The 12,512-nt window shown below is 43.8% G+C and overlaps 1 protein-coding gene across 1 annotated transcript in view; it reads right to left on the bottom strand.

Moving 5' to 3' along the window:
* The window catches only part of canx (calnexin), a 59,555-nt gene extending 56,042 nt beyond the window's left edge, over positions 1 to 3,513 (bottom strand). The window contains exon 1 of the mRNA XM_073067081.1: positions 3,384 to 3,513. The gene's annotated coding sequence lies outside the window, so the exon portion shown is untranslated. The remainder of the gene's footprint in view (positions 1 to 3,383) is intronic.
* Between the last annotated feature and the right edge of the window lie 8,999 nt (positions 3,514 to 12,512).

Raw genomic sequence — 12,512 nt, 5'->3', positions numbered from 1 at the left:
TAACTGAAGGCCACAATAATCCCCATATGGGATCAGATACTTGTCAGGTCAACTATAATACCAAAATGTGGCCAAGAGGGTACTGCAGCTTGTGATCTTCCTATGTTTTCCATTTGGTGCATTAATACTTCAAACAAATTTGACACACTTGGGTCAGAAACACCTTCTGTATCATATTATGTGTAATTGCAACCCTTGCTTACACACAAATGCAGACAGTTTTCTTCATGTCTGTCCTGTTGGAGCACTAGTTTTGGAAGAGGTTTCAGCCATTTCTTTCCCTAATAAGAGAGCCCTGGTATTTTTCTAGCAGTTACACCTGTTCTATTCAAGAAACAGCAGCAAGTTTTCCCACTTTGTTCTTTAGAGAGGAGAAAATTATGAGCTCAAGCGTGGTCTAATCCATGTCCCATATACAAAATGTTTTTGACCCATCCTTCTCAGAACCAACACACAAATAAAATATCCCACATGTTGGAGTGCTCTTTCAGTTTTACTCATTTAGAGATACAGTGCTGAACAGGTTCGTGATCCAACGAACCATGCTGTCCAGCAACCCCCAACTTAACCCTAGCCCAATCACAGGACAATTTACAATGACCAATTAACCTATGAACCAGTTTGTCTTTGGACTGTGGGAGGAAACTGGAGCACCCAGAGGAAATCTACACAGGAAGAATGTGCAAACTTTCTTACAGAGAATGCTGGAATTGAACTCAACTCCGACGCCCCAAGATGCAACAATATCACACTAACTGCTACACCAAGGTGCAACAAGTGGGATACCCCATTTGTTCAAAACTTCCTCCCTTTTCTCCCCTGTGCCAGCAACTTGTACCTCCCCTGAAAGGGACGTCTAAAATTTCTACTGCCATATCAAGTGGCGCATTCCAAACATAATCTGTTCTCTAACCCTCTAAATTTAAATTTCAGCACAAAGTTTATTTTAAAGTAACTCATTCTTCCTAACTTAGCTTAGGCATTAGGAAAAAATCTGTCAGAATTGAGGAAATTTCAGTTGACATTACACATCATGATTCATGAAGATCTAACCAACATTAGATACAAGTTCTTAAGTTACATTGTTAGAATTACTAAACTGCAAAAAAAAAAATAGCCTTTCGAGAATATAGGACAGCACAGACCCTTCAACCCAAAAGATTGTGCTGAACCAACTAAATTTATCATCAAATGGCCTCTTTTGCCTATACGATATCCATATCCTTTCATTTTCCTTATATCCATGTGCCTATCTAAACATCTCAAATGTATCTACCTCTACCAGCATCCCAGGCACCCTCTCACCTTAAATGCACACCCTCTGTCATTACACATTCCAACTGATGGCCTACTCTATCTACGCCTCTCATAATCTTATAAACCTCTACCTGATCTCCGCTCAGCCTCAACCAAAGAAAACAACCCAAGTTTGTCCACCCTCTCGAGAGAGCACGACCTCCAATTCAGGCAGTATCCTGGTAAACCTCTTCTGCACCCTCTCCAGAGCCTCAATAATACATTACTTCAAAGCCCTTCAGAAAAACATTTCAGAGCTGTCTGAGAAAGTGATCTAAAGCACTGGAAAATAAACGGGCAGATCGACCATCAAAAAGGCAACATCCATCACTAAGGACCCCCATCAGCCAGGACATGCTCTCTTCTCATTGCTACCTTCAAGGTGGTGGTGGTACAGGAACCTGAAGTCAATTCACTTTTTATTGTCATTTCGACCATAACTGCTGGTACAGTACACAGTAAAAACGAGACAACATTTTTCAGGACCATGGTGCTACATGAAACAATACAAAAACTACACTGAACTACGTAAAACAGAAAAAACTACACTATACTACATACCTACCCAGGACTGCATAAAGTGCACAAAACAGTGCAGGCAGTACAATACAGACAATAGGCACAGTAGAGGGCAGTAGGTTGGTGTCAGTCCAGGCTCTGGGTATCGAGGAGTCTGATGGCTTGGGGGAAGAAACTGTTACACAGTCTGGTCGTGAGAGCCCGAATGCTTCGGTGCCTTTTCCCAGATGGCAGGAGGGAGAAGAGATTGTATGAGGGGTGCGTGGGTCCTTCATAATGCTGTTTGCTTTGCGGATGCAGCATGTAGTGTAAATGTCTGTAATGGTGGGAAGAGAGACCCCGATGATCTTCTCAGCTGACCTCACTATCTGCTGCAGGGTCTTGCGATCCGAGATGGTGCAAGACCGACACTCAATGTTTCAGGAACAGCTTTTTTCCCTCTGCCATCAGATTTCTGAATGGACAATGAACCCATGAACACTACCTATTTTATTTTCACTCTTTTTGCACTACTTAATTCAATTTTTTTAACTTATACTTGCCATATGTACACCACTCACTGTTTTACTTTTCTTGCTCTTTTTACAATACATTTACATATAGATTTTTTAATTATTATTGTCATGTACTGCTACCACAAAACAACAATTTTCATGACATGTCAGTGATATTAAATCTGAAATCTGATCCCACAACACAACCACTCAGATCAAGGGAATTCTCCCAACCAACTGATCAATTACTCACCTGAAATCACTAACAGAAAAACAATCTACTCAGTGCTCTCAGTTTGTGGGAGCTTACTGGCAGCCACCTGGGTTCAAACATTATACCCAAATAACTATTTCAACAGTTATTACTTAAATATATAGATTCCTCCTCCTCCCAAAAGCAGATCTGTAACAAAGTAGCACATAATTAGTGTCTTCCCAGGCAGACTACAACAAATGCTTCTAGAATATACCAGAGAGAAGAAAATATTTTATAGACACACCCCTCAGCTAAAAGTCGAGACAACTACGTACTGCAACGAAGGGCCACCATGGAATGTGAAAATAAGAGCGCAACCTTCTTATTCTGGCATCTGAGCCCTTCCATTCCAGGCCTGATGATGCCAAAACGTCAACAGTTTTACTCTCCACAGATGCTGCCTGACCTGCCGAGTTTCTACAACACCTTGTGTGTGTAGCTCTGGATTCTCAGCATTTGCAGAATCTTCTATTTTAAAATGAAGGTTTAAGCGTGACCGCTCTAACCAACCGCATCACAGACAGTACAAGGGGCCTTCATCTAAAGTGGTGTTACCGGGAAGAGGCAACGAGGGGTTGGGGGTTATCAGGGCTGCGGGCACAGTGCCACCCGGCTTGACGGATACAAGGCCGGCCAGACCTCTCATCCAACACCCAGGTCCATGCTGCAGCACCGGCCGCAACTCGCCGCCGGCAGTGGGGGAGGCCCCCAGCCAGACATAGTGCGACCTTGTGGAAGGGGAGGGGATACCGATCTGAATGAAAAGGGGAAGCCCAAGGCCCCTACACCGCACCGACCCTCCATTAATCAGCACTCACCGCTCACTCCTCGGCGCCCGCCACTAGCTCCGATCACGTGACCACCAGTCCGAGCCGCCACCTGCCAGCCGGCCCACCCTCCTTTACAACGAACGTGTCGCGTCGCTACTTCCGATTGGCTCTGGCCACCGCCGGCTGCCGCGTTTTCCGTTCTTATTGGAGAATTAGGCCGTTCGTCAAAACCGCCTCTCATTCCGTGCGCGCGCCGGCTCCCTCGTGGAACCCGGTGATTGGAAGAAGCTGGGATGAGGAAGCGGGAGCGAGCTTGGGGAGGGGGGAGGGAATAGAGGGGAGCAAATCACGTGATCTCGAGGCCCCGCCCCCACTTTTCCATGGTGGAAGAGGGAGGGAGTGGTGGCAGGTGAAAGTGGAGCCAATCATTACTCAGAAAACTTTTGGGCGACGGGGAGGCAGAGCCAGAGAGAAATTGCTAGAAACGTGGAGAAGGGGCCGGAGAGAGACGGGGGCATTTGGGGGGATTAGGGGTGGTGTGCGAGAAGGAGGGGAATTAGAGGAGGGGTGTCAGATGGAGGGGAATTGGGGGGGTATGTGAGAGAGAGTGGGTATTTGCTATCCTCCGGTGTCTGGGTACCGCACCTGCAGCTATCGAAGTGCAAAAATCTCAGTTTAGCAATACCATAGCAACCTGTGATGGATCTCCTGGGGATTTATCCACCTTTGGAAATGTTTCTCACACTGTCAGCTCGTTTAATTCTTCTTGTGTGACCGTGGTCTGATGCAGTTTTCTAAGTTATTAAAGTTTATTATCACCATATACTACCTTGAGATTCATTTTCTTACAGGTATTCGTAGAAAATAAATAGTTAAATCTGTGAAAAACTTTGACAAACAACCAAGGTGCAAAAGAGGATAAATTGTGCAGTAAAATAATTCTGACAACATGAGTTGTAAAGTCTGTGAAAGCCAGTCTGTAGGTTGTAGAATTAGTGTAGAGTTGTGGTGAGTGAAATTATCCACACTAATGTGGTTCACAGTTGTAGTGGGTAATGTTTAAATTTCCTCTTGTCACATTGGACAAAACCAATGCTATTTGTCTTATTGACTATCAAGACATTTTGCTTCTGGTTGGAACCTAGGTGTTCGAGGTTGATTATTTGCCCTCTTTTTTTCCTCATTTCCTTTAATGTTCTGAAGGAGGAGATAGTGGGTCCATATCCAAAAGGAAATCATCTATCAGGTGGGAAGCATCAAAGGTCTCTGTGAATGGGAAGTGCTGGGTGAGGGCTGTTCTCAGAGTGACCTTGGGTGTGATAGTTGTTAACACAGACCATACATTTTACTGTATGTTTTGATGTACACATCATAAATGAATCTGAAGCTGGAAATCAAGATCATTCAGAACACCATTTAAACCCAAACACGAGAAAGTCTTCAGAATCTGGGAATCCAAAACAACACACACAAAATGTCGGGAGAACTCAGCAAGTCACTAAGCATCTATGGAAAAGAATAAAGTCGATGTTTCGGGCAGAGAACCTTTTTCAGGACTGAGAAGGAAGAAGGAAGATGCCAGAATAAAAAGGTCAGGGGAAGGGAAAGAGGCTAGCTGGAAGGTGATAAGTGAAGACATGTGAGTGGGACAGGTAAAGGGCTGGAGAAGAAAGAGCTTGATAGGAGAGGAGAAAGGGAAGGAAGAGGGGATCCAGGGAGAAGTAATAGGCAGTTAAGATGAAGTGAAAGGTCAGAGTGGGGAATAGAGGAAAGGAGTGGGGGAGGTTTGTTTACCAGAAGGAGAAATTGATATTCATGCCATCAGGTTGGAGGCTACCTGGACAGAATACAAGGTGTTGCTCCTCCACCTTGGCAGAAGAGGTAGGAAGGGAAAAGTCAAGATAACCATGGGAATTAGTAGATTTATAAAACATGTAACCTATTACCTTTGACTAAAAATCATATGACGAATGTTTGATGGCTCTGAGCCTGGAGTCACTCAATTTCAGAAGAATGAGGGGTGACCTAATTGAAACTATTGAATGGTGAAAGGCCTTGGTGGAGAATATGGAGAGAATGTATCCTGTGGTGGGAGAGTTTCAAGACCAGAGGGGACAGCCTCAGAAAACTCAGCCTCTTGCCACTTTGGTGGCAAGAACAAGAAGGCCGATTACTATCTAAATGGAGTCAAGTTAGGAAAAGGGGAAGTACAACGAATCTAGGTGTTCTTGTACATCAGTCAAAGAAAGTAAGCATGCAGGTACAGCAGGAAGTGAAGAAAGCTAATGGCATGCTGGCCTTTATAACAAGAGGAATTGAGTATAAGAGTAAGGAGATCCTTCTGCAGCTGTACAGGGCCCTGGTGAGACCCTACCTGGAGTATCGTGTGCAGTTCTGGTCTCCAAATTTGAGGAAGGACATTCTTACTATTGAGGGAATGCAGTGTAGGTTCTCAAGGTAAATTCACGAAATGGCGGGACTGTCATATGTTGAAAAATTGGAGCGACTGGGCTTGTATACACTGGAATTTAGAAGGATGAGAGGGGATCTGATTGAAACATATAAGATTATTAAGGGATTGGACACGCTGGAGGCAGGAAGCATGTTCCCGCTGATGGGTGAGTCCAGAACTAGAGGCCACAGTTTAAGAATAAGGGGTAAGCCATTTGGAACAGAGATGCAGAAAAACTTTTTCACCCAGAAAGTGGTGGATATGTGGAATGTTCTGCCCCAGAAGGCAGTGGAGGCCAAGTCTCTGGATGCTTTCAAGAAAGAGTTAGATAGAGCTCTTATAGATAGCAGGGTCAAGGGCAGGAACGGGGTACTGATTGTGTATGATCAGCCATGATCACAGTGAATGGCCTACTCCTGTACCTACTGTCTATTGTCTATAAAAGAGGGGCGTCCTTTTAGAATGGAGATGAGGAGGAATTTCTTCTGCCGGTGAGTGGTGAATCTGTGGAATTCTTTGCCACGCAGCTGTGGAGGCCGAGTCTTTATGTACATTTAACATAGAGGTTGATAGATTCTTGATTGGTCAGGTCATGAAGGGATATGGTGGGGGGGGTGCAAGAGATTGGGGCTGAGAGGAAAAATGGATCAGCCATGATGAAATGGCAGAGCAGACTCGATGGGTCCAATGGCCTAGTTCTGCTCTTATATAAAATGGTCTTAAAAGTGCTGCTTCTCAAGATGACAACTCCATTGGTAAGAACCCTGATGAATATTGAAAGAATTGAGTTCATGAATTCACTGCCTTCGAACTCAGGGCTGCAGCATGTTCAACTTCACCTCATTTTAAACCACATCATAGACAATAGACAATAGGTGCAGAAGTAGACCATTCGGCCCTTCGAGTCTGCACTGCCATTTTGAGATCATGGCTGATCAATTACTAACAATACCCGGTTCCTGCCTTGTCCCCATATCCCTTGATTCCCCTATCCATAAGATACCTATCTAGCTCCATCTTGAAAGCATCCAGAGAATTGGCCTCCACTACCTTCCGAGGCAGTGCATTCCAGACCCCCACAACTCTCTGGGAGAAGTAGTTTTTCCTTAACTCTGTCCTAAATGACCTATCCCTTATCCTCAAACCATGCCCTCTGGTACTGGACTCTCCCAGCATCTGGAACATATTTCCTGCCTCTATCTTGTCCAATCCCTTAATAATCTTATATGTTTCAATCAGATCCCCTCTCAATCTCCTTAATTCCAGCGTGTACAAGCCCAGTCTCTCTAACCTCTCTGCGTAAGACAGTCCAGACATCCCAGGAATTAACCTCGTGAATCTACGCTGCACTTCCTCTACAGCCAGGATGTCCTTCCTTAACCCTGGAGACCAAAACTATACACAATACTCCAGGTGTGGTCTCACCAGGGCTCTGTACAAATGCAAGAGGATTTCCTTGCTCTTGTACTCAATTCCCTTTATAATAAAGGCCAACATTCCATTAGCCTTCACTGCCTGCTGCACTTGCTCATTCACCTTCAGTGACTGATGAACAAGGACTCCGAGATCTCTTTGTATTTCTCCCTTACCTAACTCTACACCGTTCAGATAATAATCTGCCTTCCTGTTCTTACTCCCAAAGTGGATAACCTCACACTTATTCACATTAAACGTCATCTGCCAAGTATCTGCCCACTCACCCAGCCTATCCGTCACCCTGAATTCTCCTAACATCCTCATCACGTCACAGTGCCACCCAGCTTAGTATCATCAGCAAATTTGTTGATGTTATTCTCAATGCCTTCATCTAAATTGTTGACGTAAATTGTAAACAGCTGTGGTCCCAATACTGAACCCTGTGGCACCCCACTAGTCACCACCTGCCATTCCGAGAAACACCCATTCACCGCTACCCTTTGCTTTCTATCTGCCAACCAGTTTTCCATCCATGTCAATGTCTTCCCCCCGATGCCCTGAGCTTTGATTTTACCCACCAATCTCCTATGTAGGACCTTATCAAATGCCTTCTGAAAATTGAGGTACACTACATCCACTGGATCTCCCTTGTCTAACTTCCTGGCTACATCCTCGAAAAACTCCAATAGATTAGTCAAGCATGATTTACCCTTAGTAAATCCATGCTGGCTTGGCCCAATCTTATCACTGCTATCTAGATATGCCACTATTTCATCCTTAATAATGGACTCTAGCATCTTCCCCACCACCGATGTCAGGCTGACAGGTCGATAGTTCTCTGTTTTCTCCCTGCCTCCTTTCTTAAAAAGTGGGATAACATTAGCCATTCTCCAATCCTCAGGAACTGATCCTGAATCTAAGGAACATTGGAAAATGATTACCAATGCATCCGCAATTTCCAGGGCCACCTCCTTTAGTACCCTAGGATGCAGACCATCTGGACCTGGGGATTTGTCAGCCTTCAGTCCCATCAGTCTACTTATCACTGTTTCCTTCCTAATGTCAATCTGTTTCATTTCCTCTGTTACTCTATGTCCTTGGCCCATCCATACATCTGGGAGATTGCTTGTGTCTTCCTTAGTGAAAACAGATCTAAAGTACTCATTAAATTCTTCTGCCATTTCTCTGTTCCCCATAACAATTTCACCCAATTCATTCTTCAAGGGCCCAACATTGTTCTTAACTATCTTCTTTCTCTTCACATACCTAAAAAAGCTTTTGCTATCTTCCTTTATATTACTGGCTAGCTTGCGTTCGTACCTCATTTTTTCTCCCCGTATTGCCTTTTTAGTTAAGTTCTATTGTTCCTTAAAAACTTCCCAATCATCTGTCCTCCCACTCACCTTAGCTCTGTCATACTTCCTTTTTTTTAATGCTATGCAATCTCTGACTTCCTTTGTCAACCACCGTGGCCCCTTTGAATCCTTCCTTCTCTGGGGGATGAACTGATTTTGCACCTTGTGCATTATTCCCAAGAATACCTGCCATTGCTGTTCCACTCTTTTCTGCTAGGATATCCGTCCAGTTAACTTTGGCCAGCTCCTCCCTCATGGCTCCATAGTTTCCCCTGTTCAACTGCAACACTGACACCTCCGAGCTGCCCTTATCCTTCTCAAATTGCAGATAAAAACTTATCATATTCTGATCACTATCTCCTAATGGCTCCTTTACTGCAAGATCGCTTATCAAATCCTGTTCATTACATAACACTAAATCCAGAATAGTCTTGCCCCTGGTCGGCTCTCGTACAAGCTGTTCCAAGAATGCATCCCGTAGGCACTCTACAAACTCCCTACCCTGTGGTCCAGCACCAACCTGATTCTCCCAGTTCACCTGCATGTTGAAATCCGCCATAACTACTGCGACATTACCTTTGCCACATGCCAATGTTAACTCCCTATTCAACTTGCACCCAATATCCATGCTACTGTTTGGTGGCCTGTAGTCAACACCCATTTGGGTCCTTTTGCCCTTACTGTTCCTCAGTTCTATCCACACAGACTCTACTTCTCCTGACCTCCTTGCAAAGGACTGAATCTCATTCCTCACCAACAGGGCCACCCCACCCCCTCTGCCCACATTTCTGTCCCTACGATAGCACGTATACCCTTGTACATTCATTTCCCAGGTCTGATCTCCCTGCAGCCATGTCTCCGTTATCCCAACAACATCATAGTTACCCATCCGCACCTGAGCTTCAAGCTCATCCGCCTTATTTATGACACTTTGTGCATTCAGATATAGAATTTTTAGCCCATTTCTCCTCTCTCTGTTTGAATCGCTGCCTATTGTGCTTAACACAGCTCCCCGAACTCCCATCGGGCTATACGCCCCTAGAATTTTGTTGTCCTTCCTAAATTTACTTATTCTTTCAACACATTTAACCATGTTCTGTCAGACCATCCCTCTGTACACGTGTCCTCCTTATCACTTGTTCCGCCTCACCTTTCTCTACTACACACTTAATATTCCGGAACCGTGTAGTCCCCACCTGTCCTTTATTCTTCATCTCGCTATCCTCTCACATTCTGGATCCCCGCCCCCTGCAAATTTAGTTTAAAGCCCCCCCCCCCCCCAAGAAGCACTGGCAAACTTCCCTGCAAGAATGTTAGTACCGCTCCAGTTCAGGTGTAAACCGTCCCTTTGGAACAGATCCCACCTTCCCTGGAACAAAGCCCAATTATCTACAAACCTGAAGCCCTCCCTCCTGCACCATCCTCTCAGCCACGTATTAATTTCTATAATCCTTCTGTTCCTTGCCTCACTCACACGTGGCATAGGTAGCAATCCTGAGATTGTTACCCTGAAGGTCCTGCTCTTCAGCTTCGCACCTAACTCCCTGAACTCACTACGCAGGACCAATCATCAATTGGTACTTGGTGCATAATTGTTTTCTGTTGCTAAAGTTCACACTGATGAGCATAAGGAACAAGGGATGAGTTAGTATCTTCAAGTAGATCATTCACAACGTAACAGAAAGCAGAAACTGTCAGCCGCCCTGTTTGGTGAGTTAGTTGATCACCTTCCTATCTCCCTATCTTGTTTGCTGTAACAGTGAGGCAAAGACAGAGACACTTGTGACCTCATTGAACCAACATGAGTAAATGCATATACTCAGAAAGCTCAAAACAGCGGGACAGGGTGGAGATGTGAATTATATACAATGGGATTATCTTAATTCTTCTGTCCAGTTCGATGTTCCCGTGGCTGTTGGGAGACAGACAAGACATCACAGCTCTCACTATCATAAAGCGAGTTATATACATAGTTTAATGCTCATGTTTGTGCAGTCTGCTTGGAAAAGTTTTCTTATTCCATGAGTCCAGTGTCAAACCTACATGGGAGCTGGTCAACTATAACTACAATGGTGCTGCTGGGGAGGGCAAAAAATCGATCAAGGATGCATTTTGAAAAAAAAATCCAATATCCTTATCTTGTAGCATAGTGGTTAGTGTAATGCTATTACAGTGCTGGTGACCCAGGTTCAATTCCTGGTGTTGCCTGTAAGTAGTTTGTGTGTTCTCCCCATGGCTGCATGGTTTCCTCCCATATTCCAAAGATGTCCCAACTGGTAGATCAATTGGCCACATAGGTGTAATTAGGTGGCGTGGGCTCGTTGGATTGGAAGAGCCTGTTACTGTGCTTAATAACAAAATATATAAAATAAATTAACTTGAGGGAGGTAGGAGATCAGTGTCAGGTCTGAGCAGCCCAAGTTTTTTTCAGAGCATATGGAGATAGTAGTAAAAATGAAGTATTTCAGATATTTGAGTCAGATCCTGCTGACAAAGTTGTTACTTACAATAGGACTTAGAAATCCTCCAAACTTGCCTTTTTAAGTAATTTAAAGGTACAAAGTACATTTAACTTAAGGAACTACTTCTAAGAGGTAGTTTAAGAAAGTACCTCTACTTCCTTAGAAGTTTGTGAAGATTTGGCAAGATATCTAAAACTTTGACAAAGTTCAATAGATTTGCGGTGGAGAGTATATTGACCAGTTGCATCGTGGCCTGGTATTGAAACACCAGTGCCCTTGGATGGAATATCCTACAAAAAGTGGTGGATATACCCCACTCCATCACTGGTAAAATCCACCCCACCACTGAGCATATCTACACAAAGTGCTGTCACAGGAAAGCCACATCCATCATCAAGGAACCCCTAACCACCCAAGCCATGCTCTCTTCTTGCTGCTGCCATCAGGAAGAAGCTACAGAAGCCTCAGGACTCACACCAGCAGATTCAGGATCAGTTATTACTCCTCAATCATCAGGTTCTTGAACCAGAGGGGATAATTTCACTCACCCCATCATGAAACTGTTCCCATAACCTATGGACCACTTTCAAAGATACTTCATCTCTTGTTCTCGATTTTAGTGCTTGCTTGCTAATTTATTTATTAATTTTTGCATTTGCACAGTTTGTTGTCTTTTGCACATTGGTTATTCTGTTGGGTGTGGTCTTTCATTGATTCTATTGTTTCTTGGATTTGCTGCGAATCCTTGCAAAAAATCAAATCTTATGGTTGTACATGGTGACATATATGTACCTTGATAATAAATTTACTTTTAATTTTTGAACTTTGAAGTAAATAGAATAAGTTTCTATTGAATATTGTTTGAAGAGCCAAATATCAGCTGAGGTAAAATGGTGACACCTTAGCAGAGAGTTTAGAAGGACAGTATAAGTAAAAAACATTTTTACTTAAGTGTGGGCTGGAATTCAGTGTTAATAGAAACAGTGAAGGCAGAAATCCTCATCACATTAAGCCCACACACAATGTGAATGTGAATTTGAACTTCCGGCACCTGCAGGGGAATGGACCCTGTACTGTGATCGGCTACAGCAGCAAACACAATGGTCTGAGTGGAAGAATCACTGAGACAATAAAAGTTCAAAGGGTTTATCTGTAGAAGTTTGTCAAAGTTTTGGATGTCATGCCGAATCTTCACAAACTCCTAAGGAAGAGGCACTGACATACTTAAATAAAAAACAGACAACACGCACAAAATGCTGGAGGAATTCAGCAGGCCAGGCAGCATCACTGGAAAAAGTACAGTCAATGTTTAGAACTTTAATATTTCATTTTACCTTTGTATAAAGTGGTAACTTCTAATTTTTCTAAAACACCAAATCCCAGCTCTGGATTCTCCACATCCACCCTGTTAAGACCCCTCTGCACTGCAAAGAGCATGCCAAAACATTGAAAGTAGTGGGTTTGAAGAGTGAATGCTCTGGTTACTATCCTC

The sequence above is a fragment of the Hemitrygon akajei genome, chromosome 15, assembly GCF_048418815.1.
Source record: "Hemitrygon akajei chromosome 15, sHemAka1.3, whole genome shotgun sequence".
Classification (NCBI taxonomy): domain Eukaryota; kingdom Metazoa; phylum Chordata; class Chondrichthyes; order Myliobatiformes; family Dasyatidae; genus Hemitrygon; species Hemitrygon akajei.
This window is presented reverse-complemented; position numbering and strand designations above follow the sequence as displayed.